The 7,769-nt window shown below is 46.7% G+C and overlaps 1 long non-coding RNA gene across 1 annotated transcript; it reads right to left on the reverse strand.

Moving 5' to 3' along the window:
- Positions 1 to 1,531: 1,531 nt before the first annotated feature.
- Positions 1,532 to 4,896, reverse strand: LOC120752005 (uncharacterized). The gene is made up of 2 exons (XR_005700570.2): positions 4,288 to 4,896; positions 1,532 to 2,163 (listed from the first exon to the last, which is right to left on the reverse strand). It is a non-coding gene; the product is annotated as an uncharacterized LOC120752005 (long non-coding RNA).
- Positions 4,897 to 7,769: the final 2,873 nt, after the last annotated feature.

The raw sequence follows: 7,769 nt of genomic DNA on the forward strand, positions 1-7,769 counted from the left end.
TTTGGCAAACACCTCCTTTCTCTTTCAGATAATTTGAGAAAGGAAGTTTCTTTATATCTCACCAGACTCGGAACAACGTAGACGAAAATACTTTTTCAGGCTCTCCTGCTGAGGGCCACTATAATCATTCACCTCCAAGTTTCTGGCTGTGTGTCCTTGGAGCAAAGAAGAGGCAGGAGGTCATGTTTTCTGCTGCTGGGATCCAGCCTGCAGAAGTGAGGCATTCGAGCCCTAATCCATTGCAAACCAGCTCCTTGTTTCTAATCTGATCTTCCCAGCCTCTGGCCTATTGGATTGTTATTATTATTTTTAGGGCCTGTTCCCAGGACGGGAGTGCATTTGTTGCTCAGTGGGGCTGCCACCATCAAACACTTCAGCACTAATGCTGTTTTGTCTCAGAAGTGCAGCTCTGCAGAGCTGGAGTGGGTTTTCTATTGAACTCCTGGGTTTGATCTGGCAGGGCTCTGTGATGAGAGGAGAATGTGATGCTGCTTTGCCTGAGATCAGAACCTCAGCAGCACTTTGTGTATTGATTAACCGAGGGAATTGCCACGGTTTGGCTTCACAGCCCCATTGCAGGACAGTTTCTACCCTGCAGTCTCATGCAGGTTTACAATTTTGGGGTAGCAGTGATAAAAGTAAGCTTGTTTCAACCAGGATTTCAAATGGAAAATACTCAACATCTCCTTCCTTAAAATAAAACGTATGGCTTTATCATTCTGAGGTGTTTTAATCCCTGGGACTAATTTCTTTTAGAGTTCTTGATGCCAAAATAAACCTTCAGGTTTTCAGTGCAGTTATTTCTGTGGATACACCTTGCAGCAGTTTGTTAGTCAATGCTCAGCTCTTCAGGTGGTTTCCTTTATATTTTAAACCACTGTGGAGATGAAAACTTTTCATTTCTTCAGTACAATGTCTGATAGGTTTTTTATTTTTCTGAGCATTCACACTGCCCTGTGCATCCAACTGAGAACAGATTTGAAAAAAGAAAAATAAAACCCCTAAAATCACCACCTTCTTCCTCAGGTTTCCACTCATTCAGGCAGAGTCACAAAAAAACCCCAAACCAGAATCTGGCAAAAACAAAAGATCTGGCAGAGATTTTGGAGGGGAAAGACAAGAGGGAAGAGAGAAGGGACAGGGAGAAAGATGGGCCTGTCTGCAGTGGGGTGGGATGGACATAACAGCATTTGAATAAATGATGAGCACTTAAGCCATCAAAACAAGGCTGGAAGTTGTAGAGAGGTCTGTTAATGTCAAACCTTCTCTAGTGGAGAGCTGTGAGGGATTCCTGGGAGTTATGGAACGTGAGAGGGCACTTTGGGGTGCGTTTACAGGGCTGAGGATCAGTAGGGTGTGTGAGTGTGACTGTACAGAGCACAGCTCAGACACTCCGTACTCAGACAAGATGGGGAATGGTTTGGGTTTTTTCCTTCCAAGCTAAATTATGCTGTCCTTTCCCAGCTCCTCTTCAAGTGCCCCCTCCCTCCTGAGACAACGCATTAAAGCATGGGAAAAGTGATACTTAACATTGAAATTCATCATTAATTCCTCTGTCTTTTATTGTCGTAACATTAACCATAATGAACTCCTCTTGCACTGATGTCGATTTGGTGTGTCACTTTCCCTAGAAGTGCTTCATAACTTAGCATTAATTAATGGTGACTTCCTGCAAATTGCGTTACAGAGCTGATAGCACTTCTGGGTAACTGAGTGTCACCAACTGCAGCCATCAAAATTGCTGTGGTAGCCAGGCATCAGGCAGGATTAATTGCTGTATCACACCAAGACATCCCCTCTGGATCTTCCTGGGGAAGGAGGGAAAGTCCATGGCCTGGGGATTTAACTTGGTTCAGTTCTCAGCTTTGCAGTTGACCTCCAGCACCGGGCAAACCAATGAAGAAGTTTGCACCATTCTGTGCTGCCACAGCTGCGGCTGTGTGAGGATGGGGCAGGTGGAAATCCCAGGGTGATCACTTCATGGTGTCTGCAAAGTTCTTCCCAGCTGGAAAAATGCACTTTGAGGTGTCTCTGCTTCATGGAGCTTTGACTTCCAAAGGATCTGCCCATCTCGGCTCACCCAGGCTTTGTTATGTCACTTCTTGCTTCCGAACCCAATTGGGTGCAAGCCCTCCACTGGCAGCTTGGCCAGGGGAGTTTGCTCTGAAATTACACAACAAAGCAAACAGTATTTTACCCCCAAAAGGCAGAAAGCAACATTTGACTGGTTATTGAAGGAATCTGAAAGGAAAAGCTCATTTGTAAATATCTAAAGTTTTGATATCAAGTGCTTGAGCTGGGGTCACAGATAGAAACTCCCACATTTAGTGCCTCTCTGAAGCTGTCCCTGCATGAGCTGCCTGTTTGAGCCCTTGGGGTGGAGATTTGGTTGATACCATGTCCAAGCTGACCATAAAACCACATTCCTAAGACTAAAAGATAAAATAGGAGACCAGCTTCCATCTGCAATAAGAAAGATACTAAGAGAGGAAAAAATTAGTTCACTACAAATCATTGTTTATCAGACTGAACTGTGCCTTTTGGCTCAACAGGACAGGGGCTCCCGTCCCAGTTTTAGCACTGCTATAAATATAATGCAATACCAAACAGACTTGTTTTCCATGGAGAAGAGACTCAACCACCTTCTTCACAGATATTAAAATTGCAGAGAGAGGCTGGTGTTTAATGAGTTCACTCGCAAGGTACTAAAGCCAGCTACCACCTGTCAGGATCTTCAGATGTGCTCCTACGCCTTAATTAAGAGCTGTTCTTGGTTTAATTTCATCCCTTCTCTCCCCAGCCCCACCTACCTCCTTCCCCCCTTTTTGGTTTGCCTTGTTTCAGAAGACAGAAACCAGCCCCTGAGAGATGTCTTCCAAAGTCAATCAAAAATTAATTTCAGGTGGCAGCCGAGTCACAACTTCTCATTTATTCATCAAACTCCAGTGACTTCCCAATCTCCTAATCACAGATTCATTGAATCATTCAGCTTGGAAAAGACCTCTAGGATCATCAAGTCCAACGATCAAGCTCCTGCCTAACGATTCCAGCTCTTCCAGCTCCTCCTGTTTGCTGCCTAGTGGTAGGACAAAAGCAGCCAGCCAAGCATGCAAATCAGATTAGCAATTTGCACCTCTGTGAAAGGGATTAGCTGTTCTGCCTGGTGTGGAAGCTCTAAGAAATCAGTCTGCATCTGTCAAAATCTGTAACCTTACTTGTGTCCCTGACTCCATACTTGGGTTGGTTAAGATAATAATAATAATAATAATTAATTAACAGGCTGCTTTAGATTGCATCTTGTCCCATATGGGATTAATCTTGTATTTCCTTAGGGAGCTGATTTTCTGGGCTGGCTGTGAATTTATTCTTTGCTGCTCTAACACATGATGGTGTTTGCATGCTTTCAGGGTCACAGCTACAGCAGGGAAAGAGTAAGAGTTAAAGGAGTGGAGCCAGTTTAGGATTGTGTCCAAATCCCATAAATGCCACATGTGACTTCAGATAAGTCACTTAATCACCCTTTCTCACACCCTATATTTACCAGATCAGTCAAGGCAAGCGGATTTACAAGGATGATTCATCCCAAAAAGGGCCAGGGGACATCGCTTCTATTCCTGACTCCACTCTGAAACTTCACTAAAGTCACTTTTCTCACACCATCCCAACTTCCCAGCTGCGTCTGCTGGGCTCTAAAACCCTCAACCAAGTGACAGCCCTCAACCAAGACACCCACAGACATTCCCAGCCTTCAGTATCCTTTGGGGAGAAGGTCACTCTGTGGATGGTGGCCTTTCTGTGGATACTATGCTTCTGATCTCAAATGGGGACTTGTCACCTGAGGTAGCAACTCTAAATCATCAGCTCCCCTGAGTAACGATGAGGCTTGAATTAAGTCTTTTGGACTAAAAGTAGTGATAAGCCTGAACTTCACCTATAAACTGGAACAAATTCTTGTCTGAGAAACTGTCTCCTGCACAAAGTGAGGAGGAAGGGAGGAGTATAAAAGTAATACCTGCAATGCAGTCTGGGGATGCTGCAAACCTCCCCAAGCCCCATTTCCAAACAAAGCAACACAATGACATCATTGACTGAAGTATTAGAGCAAAGCAACCAACTTTGCAGTACCAATGAGTGCTCCCAATTTTTGCTTCACTGTTGACCTTGGCAGACCAATACTCCTGAAGGGAAGAGAGCAGCCCTGCTTGGAAGGTGCAATCCCCCTTCTGTTAGAGAGACAACCAGTTTAAGGCCAGAAAATGCCATATTCTGTATTACAGCATTCCATACCTTGCAAAGCTTTCCCCTGTGGACCTTCTGCATTTCCATCACACCCAGTGCAGAGTCGGGTGGCAGAGGGACGCTGAGCAGCCTCTTTGGACATACTCTGGGCATAAGGATTGTGTTGCAGCAGTCCTCTTGTTAGAGGGTAGAAATGAGCCAAAACAGACTTCTCATTCATCACAGAATGGAAAGGGTCCTGGTTTATTCCTCTGTACAGCTCAGCCATCCTGATTCCAACCATTCCCTGACTCTGCCTGCAGCAAGCTCCTGCTGAAGGTTTCCCCTGAAGCCTCTGACTGCTGGGTATTTCCTGCTGAACTCTGTAGAGATCAGTTTGCAGACTCCTACCTAGCTAGACTGTGACTACAGGGATTGTTTTGGAGACTCTGAGTGCAGGCTTTTACCTGGCTAGACCATGGCTGCAGGGATTAGTGTGCAGACTGAGCGCAGGCTTTTACCTAACTAGATTGTAGCTACAGGGATTTGTTTGGAGACTAAATTCAGGCTTTTACCTAACTAGACTGTGACTGCAGGTTCCAGCACCAGGCTCTCACTGCAGACCCAGACTGATCTCACAGCAGTGATTCTCTTGCCCCAGGATCCTTCTTCTTCATCATAACCCTCACAAGCTGAGCCACTCCATTTTATCACACTTATCTTTATTGGATTTAGCTGTGACTCCTCAGGGGCGAAGCTGTATTGGGTAATTAAGACAGCTGTTACTTATCAGGGGTGAGGTCACCTGTATTCCCTTTCTCCTACAGGATTGGTCTTGATGGGGAGGTCTGGAGCCCATCACCATCCAATTCACCCCAAGCCTGCTTTAGCGACACTTTGGATGAGGGAACTGCCTCCCATTGGATGGGCACAGCCTTGGACAGACAGCAAGATTTCCTTTCCAGTGTGTGCAGAACACTTCCATTAAAAGTTAATTTTCTGTGTATTTAGGCTTTCATTTCTTCCAGCCTCTTCCAGAGGAGGAGTTATTCCCAGTACCCCTTACAGCAGGGACAGGGAAGTTCAGCTCCATGATGCTGCTCTGTCATGCAAGCAACACCCACCCCCTCCTGTCTCAGTCAGACCATTGGAGACTTTGCATCCTCTATTCCCTCTCAGAAGGCTCCAGGCAGTGCTGCAACTCAAGCAGTTGCTCCATCATCACAATCCTGGCTTGTCTGGCCTTCAACTTGTGTGCATGACAAGGACAAGAGCGTTGTCTTCACACCACAGGCTGGTCATGTCAGCCTGGGACCAGAAAGAATCTGCTTCTTGTCAGCCTGGGACCAGAAAGAATCTGCTTCTTGGCACACACACGGAGCTCCCAAAATTAGTGTTCACCTTCATCTGCAGGCATAGAATGAGCCTGTAAGAAGAAGCAACAAGACAGGTTTGGGAAGGGGAGGAAATGCTGCAGGAAAAGGAGCAGAGCAGGATTTGTGCTGAGCTTGTCAGACAAAATTGTAACTTGGATCAGACATCAGGGAAGAGCAAAGGCCTGAGGGAAGTGCTGAGAGTGCTCACAATCCAGGACCAGCAGCCCCTGGGACTATTTAGGTCTTGTCAAGCAAGGAATGACATCTCCCTTTGAGCAAATGTCCATCCCTGAAGCTCTGGTGACGGCCCATCCCTGTCCATCCATTAAGGGATTTGTTTCTGTGACAGCTGACATGATGATTGTTCGGTATGAATTGCAATTGCAGCCCAAGCACAGTGAATCTGAACTTATCAAACAGGAGGCTTTAACTAACCAACAATTCTGCTCAGAGGGATGGGCCTCCTCCTGGGAGAAAGAGGCTCCTGAGGAGCTAAAAGCTCTCTTCCAAAAGGGATGTGTGCCCAGACAACAGCAGGGCTGGGCTTTGGAGGAGAGGATGCTCAGGTGGTAGACAGAGAGGATATTTTTACTTGTTCCTTTGCCAATCACTGAGAGAAACAGGAGGACCCCTGGATTGGTGCCATGCCACTAAATACTGCACAGATAAACAAGGAAGGTCTCCCCATAGTGAGGGAATCAGATGCTAAAATCTACTGGGAGCTGGAGATTTTAAAAAGTATTATATAATATACAGTGTATGTATATATATATATATATATATATATATATATATATATATATATATACACATACACACACATATTTATATTTTTTTATTATATGGGAGGTGTTTAAGTGTGTGAAATCTCACACATTTTAAGTGTGCACCTTTGGGGCTTTAATCCTACAAGATCTCCAGTCTCAAACACATGCAAGGGTCACCCTTCAGCCCCCTCCCTGCCAGCTTTCACTGCCGCCACAGGAGGGAGGGAATTGCAATCCTACAAAGCCAAGAGTCCAAGGATGTCCCACGGAGACACCCCAGAAGGTTCCCATATGGTCAGATAAGCTGCTGGAGCTGATTTCCTGGCAGCAGCCGGGGTGCGCAGTTGGAACAAACCTGTCCCAGGACATCTCACCTCCCTCGTGTGTGCCAAGCACAGCTGAGCCAAGGTGGATGCCAGAGCTGGAGCTCATCAGGAGACCTGGAGCTGAGCTGTGAGCCCGTCTGGCTGCCCACAGGTCAGTTCTCCAGCAGACAGGAAGGCTTCTTTCGAGAGCACAGCGAGAGCGTGGATGTTGTAAGGTCCTTCCTTGAGCAAACCAATGAAAGGGAGATGTATCCAAGCTGCCAAACGCACTTGCAGACACAAGCTGTGCTTTTGGGCAGCACTTTCTGCTGCCCCAGACCTCAAGGCCTGAGTGTGAATCCCTTGTAGGAGTGGTGGGAGTCTACTCCTTGAACAGGACAAGAGTGGCAGGCCCTTGTCCCTCCTCTCCTCCAGCCTGGTGTCCCTATATCGCACACAGGCTGGTGCTGAAGGGTGACAGAAGCAGTCAACATGCAGAAAGAGGCTCAGTTTGTAAACTCTGAGTGGTTTCACCCTGCCTACCCTTCACTTTTCAAGGCTAATCTGTTTGTGTCTCCTCAAAGAACCATCTGCAGTTCTGTCCCTGCTCTTGGATGCTGTTGGTGGCCATGGTGGAGATGGGAAGTGCTCTTTGGATCCACTGCACTGCCTCCAGCATTCCTGGCTCTGCTTCACCCTCTTCCTCAGCTGCCCTGCCTTCTTTGTCGAAAATACAGCTCCTGGGGCAATAATTGCCAGAAAACAGGTACACAAGAAGCTTTTCTTCTTTGGCCACACCTCTTTAAATTCACCTCCCTCAACACCTCTTTCCAGTGGCTTTACTTGGCCAGACAGACGATTCCAACCTCTTTCTAGCAGCGTGCCAAGTCCACTGCTTTGATTTGTCCCTGGGGGTGGGATCCGTCTCACCTCGTGTTTGATGTGCACCTCGTTGGTCGTCTGCAGCCACACGGGTCACCTTCAGACACCTTTAGAGTCTGCAGGGAGAAACAAGCCCTGCCAGGACATGAGTCATCTGACCTATTTGAGATGTCTGCTTCAGAATGAGATTAATCACACCCTGCAAGCACCTGTTTTGCACC

This window comes from Hirundo rustica, chromosome 4 (assembly GCF_015227805.2).
Source record: "Hirundo rustica isolate bHirRus1 chromosome 4, bHirRus1.pri.v3, whole genome shotgun sequence".
NCBI lineage: Eukaryota > Metazoa > Chordata > Aves > Passeriformes > Hirundinidae > Hirundo > Hirundo rustica.